Source organism: Panthera onca, chromosome D2 (genome assembly GCF_046562875.1).
Source record: "Panthera onca isolate mPanOnc1 chromosome D2, mPanOnc1 haplotype 2, whole genome shotgun sequence".
Taxonomy (NCBI): Eukaryota; Metazoa; Chordata; class Mammalia; order Carnivora; family Felidae; genus Panthera; species Panthera onca.
Genome location: NC_138349.1, coordinates 30,736,932 through 30,750,612, shown reverse-complemented (window position 1 = coordinate 30,750,612; position 13,681 = coordinate 30,736,932). Strand labels below are relative to the sequence as shown.

General features: G+C 40.9%; 1 long non-coding RNA gene across 1 annotated transcript; it reads left to right on the top strand.

The window, feature by feature from the left end:
* The first annotated feature begins 4,110 nt into the window (after window positions 1-4,110).
* LOC132685048 (uncharacterized) lies at window positions 4,111-10,552 on the top strand. Its single transcript, XR_009612921.3, has 4 exons — window positions 4,111-4,423; window positions 7,265-7,401; window positions 8,298-9,230; window positions 9,745-10,552. It is a non-coding gene; the product is annotated as an uncharacterized LOC132685048 (long non-coding RNA).
* Window positions 10,553-13,681: the final 3,129 nt, after the last annotated feature.

The window sequence follows — 13,681 nt, the reverse complement described above, 5'->3', positions numbered from 1 at the left end:
ATATTTATTTAGTGCTAACTATTTGTGAGTTAACACTTGAATCTGGGTAGCAAGCTTAGAAATCTTGCACCCTGGGGTGCTTCAGAACCCTGATTCTCAGAGCATGGTCCATATGGATGTTCCTGGAAGCTGAGGGCTGATCTACCTTCCTACATTATCAATATGTAGGGCAAACCCTGAGGTGTATAGCTAGTAATGCTAGCGGGGGAAACAACAACAACAACAACAACAACAATGGACTAGGAGTCCATAGACCTGAGTTCTGGGCCTAGATCTTTCACTAATCTAGCTGTGTGACCTTGAACAAGTCTTTTGACCTCTCTGGGACTCCTTTGCCTGTGAAACAATAGAGTTAGGCTTCAGTGTTTCTCGAAATGCGGGCCTCAGAGCACTTGCATCAGATTCACCTAAGTGACTATTTTAAGAATGAAACTGGACCACTTTCTTACACCATACACAAAAATATATTCAACATGAATGAAAGACCTAAATGTGAGACAGGAAACCATCAAAATACTAGAGGAGAAAACAGGCAAAATCTCTTTGACCTTGGCCAGAGCAACTTCTTACTAGACATGTCTCCAGAGGCAAGGGAAACAAAAACAAAATGAAGTATTGGGACCTCATCAAGATAAAAAGCTTCTACACAGCAAAGGAAACAACCAACAGACTAAAATGCAATGGATAAAATGGGAGAAGATATTTGCAAATGACATATTGGATAAAGCGTTAGTATTCGCAATCTATAAAGAATTTCTCAAACTCAACACCCAAACACCAAATAATCCAGGGAAGAAATGGACAAAAGACATGAACAGACACCTGTTCATCCAGATGGCACAGACACATGAAAAGATCAACATCACTCGTCATCAAGCAAATACGAATCAAAACCACAATGAGATACTACCTCATACCTGTCAGAATAAACAACTCAGGAAACAGCAGATGTTGACAAGGATGTGAAGAAAGGGGAACACTTTTGCACTGCTGGTAGGAATGCAAACTGGTGCAGCCACTCTGGAAAACAGTATGGAGATTCCTCAAAAATTAAAAATAGAACTACCCTACGACCCAGCAATTGCACTTCTAGCATTTATCCAAAGGACACAAAAATGCTGACTTGAAGGGGCACAATGCATCCCAATGTTTATAGCAGCACTATCAACAATAGCCAAATTATGGAAAGAGCCCAAATGTCCATCAACTGACGAATGGATAAAGAAGATGTGGTATATTATACAATGGAATATTACTGGGCAATCAAAAAATGAAATCTTGCCATTTGCAACAATGTGGGTAGAACTAGAATGTATTGTGCTAAGCGAAATAAGTCAGAGAAAGACAAATATCATATGATTTCCCTCATACGTGGAATTTAAGAAACAAAACAGATAACATAGGGAAGAGGAAGGAAAAATAAGATAAAAACAGAGAGGGAGACAAACCATAAGAGACTCTTAAATACAGAGAACAAACTGAGGATTGCTGGAGGGGTGTTGGGTGGGGTGATGGGCTAAATGGGTGATGGGCATTAAGGAGGGCACTTGTTGGGATGAGCACTGGGTGTTATATATAAGTAATGAATCACTAAATTCTTCTCCTGAAACCATTATTATACTATATGTTAACTGACTTGGATTTAGATTAAAAAAAAAAAATTCCCGAGACTCAAACTAGTACTATTGAAAATGAATCTTTGGAGAGAAGGCCTAGGGGTCTGCATTTGAGCAAGCTCCCCCGGTGGTTCTTATTCCTACTCAAGTTAAAAACCTCTAGAGTTTTGCAATCACAAGGTTTCTTCTGATCTAAGATGTGGGGGTTACCGGATTAAGTAATAATTTAAATTATTTTGCAGTGATAAGTAAAATGGATGAGTGAGTAATCCAGAGGCCTGCTTGCGCTAACAAAGTGTCTGTGGAACAAAAGGTTAAAACACCCATTCCGCGGCCTGCTACCTAGGCCACAGCCCCGCGGCCATGCTGCGCCTGCATGCCCGTCTGCTTGCTCACCTCCTTTCTCCTCCCTCCTTGCGTCTCTCCCTTTCTTTTCTCCTTTTCCTTTCTTCCCTTCTCTTCCCTTCCCCTCCCCCATCTTCCCTCCCTCCACTCTCCCTCCCACCCTCCCTCCTTTCTCTCTCTCTCCCTTCCTTCCTTCTTCCTTTTCTTTTTCATTTTTATTTCCCATTCTTTCCAAAATCCCATTGGCATCTGGGTAAACACATCATTAGCAGTACATTCATTTGCACTTACCTAATACACTTTTTTTTTGATGAAGTCTTTCCGGCTCCCTCAATCAGATGTGAACATTTCCTGCTCAGAACTCTCAAAGCACTTTGAACCTGTCTTATGCCATTAATCATACTTTGCCATGTGGTGTTTCTAGGTCTACTTTATCGTATGCCCCTGAGCAAAAGGCTGCTTTATTCATTTGTATTCCCCCCTTCTATCGTGCCTAGTGTGGGGACTTGCACATGTTGATAATATTTTGCATGTATGTAGTATATCCTGGTTTAATAAGGATTTTCACAGACATTAGTGAATAACAGACACTGAATAAGAATTTTTTGAATGGATCAATGAATGAATTCCTCTATTTTCCTTATCCTGGCACTGAGCTTGTCTTATCTCCTGTCTAAGAGGCAGGCTTGTGCCGTGGCAAGGCCACTGAGCTTGGAATTAGAGGCCTGAGTTTGAAAGCTTTCTCTATCTCTTAATAGCTGGGTAGTTCGGGCAAGTTGTTTAACCTCTCTGAACTATGATTTTATCTGTAAAGTACATATATGACTACCTTATTTTCAGGGTTGGGGATGATGAACTACAATTACTTGTGAAAACATCTGGTACATAGCAGATAATTTAAAAATACTGGTTAAATGAAATTCTTTCCTTCTCCTAACCCTTCACTTGTATTAGAATGTCCCTTAGGACAAACACAAGCTTTTCTAAATCTTTCCCTCCTGATTTGTATGCTGGGTCTTGGTGCCCTGCGTACAAAGATGTGCAGAATACATTTTGTGGGCTCTTAAAAATAGTCAATGTGATAAGGTGAAATACATATGGGAAACACACAAACTGAAATGAACAGACTGTATTTGTCAGGATTCTTTGCTGCAAGGTCTATAAGCCCAACTCAAACAAGCTTAAAGGAAAAAAAAAAAAGAATTTATCGACTCCCATAAATGAAATGTTCTAGAGTGGGTCTGGGTTTAAGCACTGCTGCATCCAGGGGTTAAAATACCGAAGTTGGCATGCTATCTCCTTTTCTCCAGCTTCGGGCCCTGCTTCTGTGGCTTCCTTCTGAGGCCGGATCTGTCTAGTTGGTGGGAAGGATGACTCCTTCTTATGAGCCAAAAGGACTCACAACCTATCTTTGCATCTGCATGCAGATCCCATGGAAGGATTCTTATTGACCCTACTTGGGTCCTGTACCCACATATGGACCAGACAGTGGGTCCAAAGGATATAGTGCTATAGTTGACTCGACCAGAGTCATATGCCCACCCCTGTGGCCCATGGTGAAGGATGCAGTGGTTGACCAACCGCAGGAATGAGGGAGACACAGTCCGTCTAAAGGAAGGGATGTCAGCAGACAAAACTTGTTTCGTGAACAAGTAGAAAATACATCCTTTCCCATAAGGTGCTTGATGCTTAAAACTGCCTGCTTTGTGTTATTCAAGAGGCCCAGCTTCATTCACTGTTATTGGGAAAAATAAAACCATTTTGAGTGTCTCTAAGCCCCAGGCTCAGGGCCAAGGTCTGGGGTAAAGCAGTGTTAAAATAAAAAACAAATGGAGACCAGCTTTGAAAATTCCCTCAACAGACAAAAGCAGTTTGGTCATAAAAACAAAGCTTAATTTAGCTTATTTTGTGAGACTAACTTGACCTGGGTCATTGCGTGGTAATGCCTCTGAAAACTATAAGCAAAACTGAAGCTGCTTCCCAAGGTTGTTATGAGGTGACCACTGACCAATTCCCTATCATGTAAGGAAATTCTAACATTATAACCAATCATTGTGAAGAATAAGCAGTGACCTCTTTCTCGCTGTATATGTGCTTTCTAACAATAGACCTCTGAGCCCCATTGCATGTTTTGGCTTGAGTGCTCCCAGTTTGCAAACTGCCTTTTTTGGTGTGTGCACACTCAACTTCTACTAATGACTACTTTGGTGAGTCATCGGTATTGCTGCTGTTATTTCTGAACTTTTGACATTTCATGGTGTGAGAAGTTGAATTCAGAGAAGACGCCTGATGACTAGGAGGCCGGTGAGCAAACAGGTGCCGGTGCCCACAGAGCCTGCTGAGCCCCGGGCTTTTTTGCGACCCCAGAATTTGAGGGTCAGTCTCTCTTGGATCCAAGCTCCACTTTCTTTGTGTTTGGAGCTCTCGGACTATATTGTGATTTTATTTGTAGAAGTGTCTTGGTAAGTCACCCTATTCTGTTTAAAAGGGTGGGGGCACGTGACTCTCTGTGTTTTGGAACTGCTGTTGAAAACTAGGACCCTTCATAGTTAAGACATTTTAGGAAACCTAAAGGTAAAGACGGGTTCCACGTGGTCTATGAACCAAAATCTTGTGCCTTTTTGGAAAATGGGTGAACTTTTGGAACTGTAGTGGCCACTTTGGGGAAACTTTAACTTAGATAAGTTTATCTTAAAGGGCATCCTTAAAAGAGAGATTCCAAACGTCTCAGAAACAATGAAATGCATTCTTTGATTGGTTTGCAGAAGCTTCTAAAAGATTAACTGACTCCACAAACAGCTCTAAGTGGGTCTTGACAGCATGCAAGTAAAAAATCTTTAGTGAAAACTCTTTGGCCATTGGAATAAATAGCCTTAACTTAGTCCCTCTGCCAGAAATGTAATTTGAATACAATTATTCTTTTAAGTTTTTTATCTGAGACATGGTTAAAAAAATTTTTAAACAACAGCTATGAGATCTGTTTGTATGTTGATGTATGTCCATGTATATATATTATAGATATGTGATATTTTCCTACTTCTGGATGGTATTGCAAAAATTAATTTGTAAAGAGCTCCATTTAATTGACTTCAAGAAAATCAAGCATTTATATACATCAAACATAGTCTCAGAAATATAGAAAGTAACCTAAAAAAAATTTTTTTTCAGTTTATTTATTTTGAGAGAGGGAGAGAGAGAGAGAGAGAAGAAAGGAGGGGCAGAGAGAGGGAGAGAGAGAATCCCTAACAGGCTCCTCACTGTCAGCGCAGAGCCCAACACGGGGCTGGGTCTCACAACCCATGAGATCATGACCTGAGCTGAAATCAAGAGTCTGATACTTTGACTGAGACACCCAAATACCCCAAACCTAAATGTTTTTTAAGTTCACACAATCTGGGATGTTTGATAAATAAAAGCTAGTTTGAATTTGTTGGTTTAATAAAAGCAGGCGTGTCTTCAAAATTTGTAAACAAGAAAGGGGCTCCTGGGTGGCTCAGTCGGTTGAACTTTGGACTTTGGCTCAGGTTGTGAACTTGCAGTTCCTGAGTTTGAGCCCCACATCAGGCTCCCTGCTGTCAGTGCAGAGGCCGCTTCAGATCCCCTGTCCCCTGCCTCTCTCTGCCCCTCCCTCTTTGGTGCTCTCTCTGTCTCAAAAATAAATAAACACTAAAAAAATTCGTCAATAAGAAAAATAACTTAAGGTGATGGTTAGCTGTTTAATATGTAATTAAAGAATAATTGTTGAAAACAAGTAATTTAAATGGCTGTAAATAAAATGAATGTTCATACTAAGTTAAACTAAATAATGAATAGTCATTAAATATCTAAATTATTTCCAAAGATGATAAACATTAAATGTTAAATATAAGTTTATCTACTTTTAGCTTGAAAATTTCTTTTACCTAGAGACAAAAGCTATTGGGGCCCATTAATAAACATGTTTTGTGCCACATTGAAAAATTTACTCTGAAGAAAATATACTCCCACAGATTATGAAATGTATTTATAAATTTGCCAGTCCACAATTGCTTACTTCTTAGTGTTCACTAGGAACTAAGGGTTCTCATAATTAAGAGTTCTAATAATATAAGTAATTAAAACCACTAGAGATAAGGGTGAAAGAAAATGACTATATAGGCAAATAGGTAAGGAAAATAGAATATGTTTTGTTTATTTGTTTGTTTTGTTTTGGGTAAGGAAAGATATGGAGGACATAGGAATTTTTTTTTTTAAACAGAGTACTTTTGTCCTAAAGTAAAATGTTTGTTCTAGAATAAGAAGGGAAAAGACAAGGGAAAAGCTGAATGAATATAGAAAGTTATAGATGGTTTATGGAAAAAGAACATTGAGAAAGGAATTTTAGGTGTAGTCAAATAGGATTGGAAAAGATTTGAGTTAAAAAGAAAAGGAGAATTTTAATATCTAAAGTACACTGGTAGGGGCACCAGGGTGGCTCCGTCTCTTGATTTCGGCTCAGGTCATGATCTCCCGGTTGGTGAGTTTGAGCCCCGCAGCAGGCTCCACCGTGCTGACAGTGTGGAGCCTGCTGGGAAATCCTCTTTCTCTCCCCCTCTCTCTCTGCCCCTCCATCCCTCCAAAATAAATAAATAAATAAACTGTAAAAAAAAAAAAAAAAAAAGTACGCTGGTGAAAAATCAGCATTGATTTTCTCTTTGTTAAAATCACAAACTTTTCGATTGTCTGCTCTTAATAAAAAAAAATTGTAAGCGAAGTTTGTTCACCTTTAATGTCATCTGCCTAGAAAACAAAGACTATGTTTTGTCTTTATCAGGTTTTCGATTACTTAAGAAAAATTAGTCTTCTCTATCAAAAGAACTGTTTTTTACAACCATGTAACTTTTTGTGTATGTTAAATTGCATGGGAAGCATTGTCAAATAGGAAGTGATGCCAAACTTTCTTTAGATATATATTTGTATGAAAAAAAATTTTAACCTTTTTTAAAAATTTTATTTATGGGGGGAGGGGCAGAGAGAAAGGGAGAGAGAAAGCCCCAAGCAGGGTCTATGCCATCAGCATGGAACACAACTTGGGGCTCAATCCCATGACCCACGAGATCATGACCTACCTGAGCCAAAAGCAAGAGTTGGATGCTTAACCAACTGAGCCACCCAGGCACCCCTATATTAGTATGAAATTCTTAAAAATCTGACATATCCTAGTATAATGTTTTTAATGATAACTCCAGCTACTATCTTAAAATATTGTACATCACAAAAACAACCAAATTTAGTTGCCAATTACATCCTTTTGGTGTGTGTGTGTATATGTGAACTCTCATCAGATCTTTCACCACGGCCATTTTTAAGTCTTTTGCCATATACAGACAGCTTTTCTCTGAGGCTTTTGCAAAGTGTTCCTGCAAAAACGCTTCATGTTCAAAAAGATCCATGGAAAAGCCCCTGATGAGTATTCTAAAAGGTAGGTTTTTGATAACTTTAAGATCATAACACTAAACTTGGTAAGAATTTCTAAAACTTTTATGGAAAACAGATTGATTTATAAAGCTGCTGACCCAAGATGAGGCAAAAATGAGAATTAATTGTATAACATTGAATGAACTGATGAACATGATTATAATTTTTATGACTTCGTTCAAAACATTCTAGTTCTTTTTTTTAAAATATAATTTATTGTCAAATTGGCTCACATACAGTGTGTAAAGTGTGCTCTTGGTTTTTGGAGTAGAGTCCTGTGGTGCATCGCTTATATACAACACCTAGTGCTCATCCCGACAAGTGCCCTCCTCAGGTATTATGCTAGTTCTTTAATATAGTGTTTTCCGAGTTAAAGGACATTTTTCCTCCTCTCTTTAAGCTGTCTATACCTTACAGCAATTTGATAAAGTGTATTTTTGCAATGAAGGTTGAAACATTTCTGTTTTTCTCCTTCTCTGATCCCTCCAGAATTCTGAAACTCTTTTTAAATATTCTTTTTTTAATGACAGTATATGTATTTGCATAACTTCAGTAAGAATCTATTCTCCTTGTTACAAGACACAATTGGACAAGTCCTTGGCTTGGCTTCCAAGCCTTGCGAAGCTTTTGAAAGTCCAATCTGAGATTCCTTATGAAAAGTTCCAGCAAAGCAGATTTAAAAGAGCCTCTATGTTCAATTACTATTCTTGCTGCACTTAAGTAAATAATCAGGCCAAATTTATTGAAACTAGAGTTCATTTGCAAACAAATTAGCCTTACTATGGCTATCATTGGTAGAAATGGGGATGATTATAGAGAGAAAAATTATGTTTCAGTAATGTGCCTTTGTGGATATCAGATTTGATTGCTGCTAATTGTCTTTGAGGTTTTGTTTTCTAGCTATAAGCTGGACAGGATTATGAATTCTTCCAGTTTCCTCTAATATTTGGCTAGAACTCTCCAAACAAACATTTCCAATCTTCTCCCATTCTTTGGACTTGGAATCACTATGAAACTAACATCGCCCTTTTCCAAAGCCATGCAAGCTGAAGCTGGACAATTTGATGTAAACTTCAGGGAAACCACTGCAACAGCTCACGTGTGGACAATCTTCATGCCTGTGGCTGTGTGGCCACTCAGAAAGATCACCAGAGACATTCACACTGCAAACCAGAAAAATTTGTCGGATTGCCGCTGCCTGCCCTCGCTCCACCGGAAGATGCTTAGAACCCGACATCTAGACATCTTCTCAACTGGCTGTGATCCAAACTCAGAAGCTGAATTTATAATTTTCCCAAACTATTAACCTTTGTTTTTCTTATGTTTCTGTAGAAATGCCTCTCATTAAGTCACCTGATTGCTCACATCATGTAGAGGTCTAACTTAATTGGAAGGTCACCAACAATAGCACCTCCTGAAAGGAAACACCCTCATGTTCATACTGTCCTGAGTAGTCATGAGGATGCGTGTTTACTAGCATATCGTTTTGTGCTTATGTAAATAACTTAAAAAAAAATTATAACCTGTTTGCGTTATATAACTGGTTAAACCTTGGCTCTTTTGGGGAATCTCTACTCTGGGGAATTTCTCAATCCTTGGCTGTTATTCTTACAGTCATCATCTTAACCTCTCTGGCGCGTGATATACTCGTGAGGGTTTTAGATGCCTGCCGGCAGCCACTCAAATGCCAAACGGTATCCATCAGATTCAGAGAACGGGACGAAATCAAAAATAACCACAAATAATGAAGACAGTGACTACATGGCCCTCTGTCCTGACAACTCAGTGGGAACACTGAAGGTGTAACTCTTCGATCTGGCTACATCAGCAGTGGTAAGTGAGAACAGCATTCCACGGGTTGGTCAGCTGCCTGAGAGCGTGACCAAAAGGGAAGAAATGTTAAAATAAAAATTGAATGCAGACCAGCTTTGAAAATTCCCTAAGCAGACAACACCACTTCAGTCATACAAACTGGGCTTAATTTAGTTTATTTTGCAAGATGAGCTTGACCTGGGTCATTTCTTGCTTATGCCTCTGAAAATTATAAGCAAAATTTAAACTGTTTCCCAAGGTTGATGTGAGGTAACCACTGACCAACTCCCTATCATGTAAGAAAATTCTAATATTATAATTAATCGCTGTGAAGAATAAGCAGTCACTGCTTTCTCACCATATATGCTGCTTTATAATGATATTCCCCTGAGCCCCATTCCATGTTTTGGTTTGAGCGCTCCCAGTTTGCAAAGTGACTTTTTGGTATGTGCACAACCAACTTTTACTAATCACTACTTTGGTGATTCGTTGGTTTTAATTCTATTTTTTTTTTCCTCCTGAATTTTGACAACAGTGATGAAAAGCACCAGCTTTCTCTCACAGAGCTTCCAGTCCAGTGAGGTCCCCCAAACCTCTCTCTGCAAGGACTACTGCAGCTCCTAAGTGTTCTCTGCTCCATACGACCCTTGGCTTCCAGGAATGATTTCCAGAAGATTCCAGTTACGGTGCACTATCTGGGAGAAGTATCACATTGTCCTGTTATCGTCCATTTCGAACGATCAGTTTGTTGGCTGAAATAGCATCTCTCTTGGCAGAGATCACAGGATCAGAGACAGTGAGATGTGAGGCCAGCTCCCTCCAGAAGATTGTGCTCAGTTCTGGAGGATCCCACCACGGGAAGATTGGGGGAGTTTTGCAATTTTTTTGGTTTCATTTTGTATTTATAATTTAAAAAATGTTGAATTGTGGTAAAATACACAAAGCATAAAGTTTAGCATATTAGCCATTTTAAGCATGTAGTTCAGTAGCAATATGGTACATTCCCACAGTGGTGTAACCAATCTCCAGAACTTTTTTGTCTTGCAAAACTGAACCTCTGTAAACATTAAACAACAACTTTCTATTCTCCCTCCCCACCCCACCCCCGCCCCACCTCAGCCCTGGCAACCACCATTCTACTTTGTTTCTATGAATCTGACTACTCATGTAAGGGAAATCGTACAGTATTTGTCCTTTCGGGATTGACTTATTTCACTTAGCATATGTCCTCAAGGGTCTCTCATGTAGCGTGTGTCAGATTTTCCTTCCTTTTTAAGGTTTGTTAACATTCCACTATAACATTATATATGTTTATATGAATATATAATATTCCATGTGTTTATACCACATTTGGTGTGCACTTGGTTGCTTCTACTTTTTGGTTATTGCGAATAATGCTGCCAGAAACATGGTGGGGAAGATCAGCTCTGATAGGAGCCTGAGTGTTCTGGAGTTTGGCAACATTCCCTTGAGGTGGGGCCCAAGCACAGCCGTAGTGGGCAAGCCCTGTGTTTGAAGGGGACCTTCAACATCGCATGAGGCCTCAGAGCGCCCTCTTCTGGTGTAGGCTGAGGTAGAGGAAGGGATGGTTTCCTGGGCCTGAAGAAGTGTGTCTCCTGCCGAGAGGATCCAGGAGGAAGGGAAATGCCAAACTTTATCTTCCTCACAACACGTCCAGCCCTGGCCCTGATTTCACACTTTGTTGACCAATCTTTGGAACTCTTGTCGGGTCGTTCGAGATGACTTCCAAACTGTAACATTGAACTAGTTACTTTAGGAGAGCTCTTTACTCATTCTCCTAGACCCACCTCCCTCCTCTTCGGAGCCTCCATCAAGGCACTCCCAGCAGCGGCTGGCCACCCCAGCCCTCTCCTCTGGCAGAGCATGGCCTCCCTCCTCTGCCATCGCCCAGCCACAGTTTCACTTTTGTTTGCCAGAGTTGCCTACGTCAGACTTGGTGATTTATCTGTTTATCTGTTATCTACATGAGACTGAGGTTTGGAGCCAACCATATGCCACGTGCTCGGTGCCCTTCCTGGCACTGAAGAGGCAGGTGTTCGATGTGGCTTTGTTGGAAGGTGGAAAAATAGTAGTTTTACGTACTGACGAAACTGGGGGCGGCTTGGTGGTGCCCAGCACGAGGAGACTGTTAGCTGGAGGCTGAGCCAAATAGAAGTAGAGTGTCTAGGGGACTTTGAAATGGCTGCCAAAGACAAGGGAATTGCTTGTTGGAACCAGGCGACCCAGGAGCAGGTTTCACGGTGCGGTAGATCAATACTGTTCTTTCTAAGGAAACAAACAGAATCAATGCCACCTGCCCCAGGTCTCTGAGCAGATCTGAAAGCCATGGAGCTCATGGATGGGGGCTTCATGCTGACTTTGCAGAATACAACCATGTGTACCCATTTGGGAGACTGGAAGACGCTTTATTGAATTTCATACTTGCATTTGTACTCAGGCCACCGAGGACCCAATACACAAGCATATAGCGACAGAGGAACATACAACTGAAGGGTCGAAAGAGCCCTTTGTTCTTATGGCTGGCATTCTTGCCGCCATTCCCTACTCCTCTACAGCAGACATTGCCCATTGACATCCACATGCTTGCTGAGCAGAGATGTAGAGTCAGAATGTTCTCACTAGTGTTTCAGGCAGCCACAGCCAAACATTCATGGCTGGACTTAATGCAAAAGCTTTCTACCTCCCCTGATTTAATTCAGTCTAACATCATTCCAGTAGGTGTCCCTTCTACAGCTCTCTGGAAGCTGCTCTAGAGGCTTTGTGAGACTATTTGGGTGTTGAATAGCTTGAACTGTTAAACCTCCCATTCAATTAAAACACACTGTTCCTACTGCAGGAAAGGCCTTGGTTAGGTGTTGAGAAGGGGCTTCTTTAAGCAGGACAAAAATCTGCCTTCTTTTAATTCTTCCCATTGACCTTACGCCTGCCTTATGAAGAGCACGCAGTATGGTTCTGCCCTGTTACATGAGAGCCCTTTCACTACCTGCAGATGTCTGTGCCTTCTGTACCTCCTCCCTCCCTCCTTAGTGTTGTTTTTTTGTTTTGTTTTGTTTTGTTGTTGTTGTTGTTGTTGTTGTTAGTTTGTTTTCCCTAGAGGAAATCTAAGTGCTTCTAGCTGTTTCTTACAGAATTTGGTTTTCAGACCCTTCACTCTCTGGTTAACCTCCTGTGGTCATGCCCTAATTTGTCTACTTTCCTCTCAAATTGTGGTGCCCAGAATACACACAGAATACAAGCCAACACAGAGGGACATTTAGGTAAAGGCTTGATCGATGAAAAGGAGTTCGCCAAGTTGACAAGGCACATCAAGGTGTCTCCAAGCACAACTTGTTTGGGGGTGAATCATGTAGACTCTTACATGGACCAACTCCTGTTAATTTTCAGGATTTAACAATTATTCTTACAATTATAAAAGCTCAGATTTCTGAAGATGCTTAAAAAGCATGATCACTCATCTGATGATTCAATTGCCAGGCTACACCATGCCCTACACACAGCGGAGGTCTTGAGTATCTTCTCTAAGAGAAAACTGTGATCTTTGAAGGCAGGCCATTCCATTTTTTTGACTCCTCTGTTCAAGAGTTCCTCCTTTTCAGTTGGAACCTGCCTCCTTGTCCTGTTAGTCATTTTTCAGAGTTATTGAGGGTTTCATTTGCTCAGCAATATTCTAGTCATTGTGTGTGCATGGGTGTACGTGTGCCAGTGGACCTGAGTGCTCCAGGGGTGGGGGGGCAGTCAAGGCCAAAGGACAAGGACAAGTAAACTTAGATTTTTCTCTCCAAGGAAACGCCACTCTTGTGGGGGTAGCGGAAGACACACACCCAGAAATCACAAAAACCAAGGCTAACAAGCATGGGCTAAATATTGTGGATGTACAAAGGAAATGTTACTTCCAACGAAGAGAGCAGAGATGCCTTGTTCTTGTGTCTACACAACAGCCAGAGTTATCTCTTCAAAAACCAAATCAGATGGCATTACTGTCCTGCTCAAAACCATCCATGGCTTCCTGTCATGCTCAGAAGTCAGGCTGAGGTCCTCACAGTGACCTGTAGGACCCGGCATGGCTGGGCACCAGGCCACCTTTCACTGCCCATGTGACCTCTTCCACTTTTCTGCTCTGGTCACACTGACCTCCTTGCTGTCCCTTAAACCCCCAGGTTCCTGTCTTAGGGGGCTCTCAGCTGTGTGCATTCCCTCAGGCCTCCCTGTGGCTTGTCTCCTCACTTCATTCAGTCTCTGTTCCATTGCCAGTTGTGCTGAGAGACTTAAAACACACCTCCCGCCATCCTTCCACCCTGCCTTATTTCCTGAATAACATTTATTACTACCCCAAATTATGTTTGTTTGTTTATTTATTTGTTAATGTTTATTTATTTATTTTGAGAGAGACAGAGACAGCATGAGTGGGGATGGGCAGAGAGAGAATCCCAAGCAGGCTCTGCGTTGTCAGC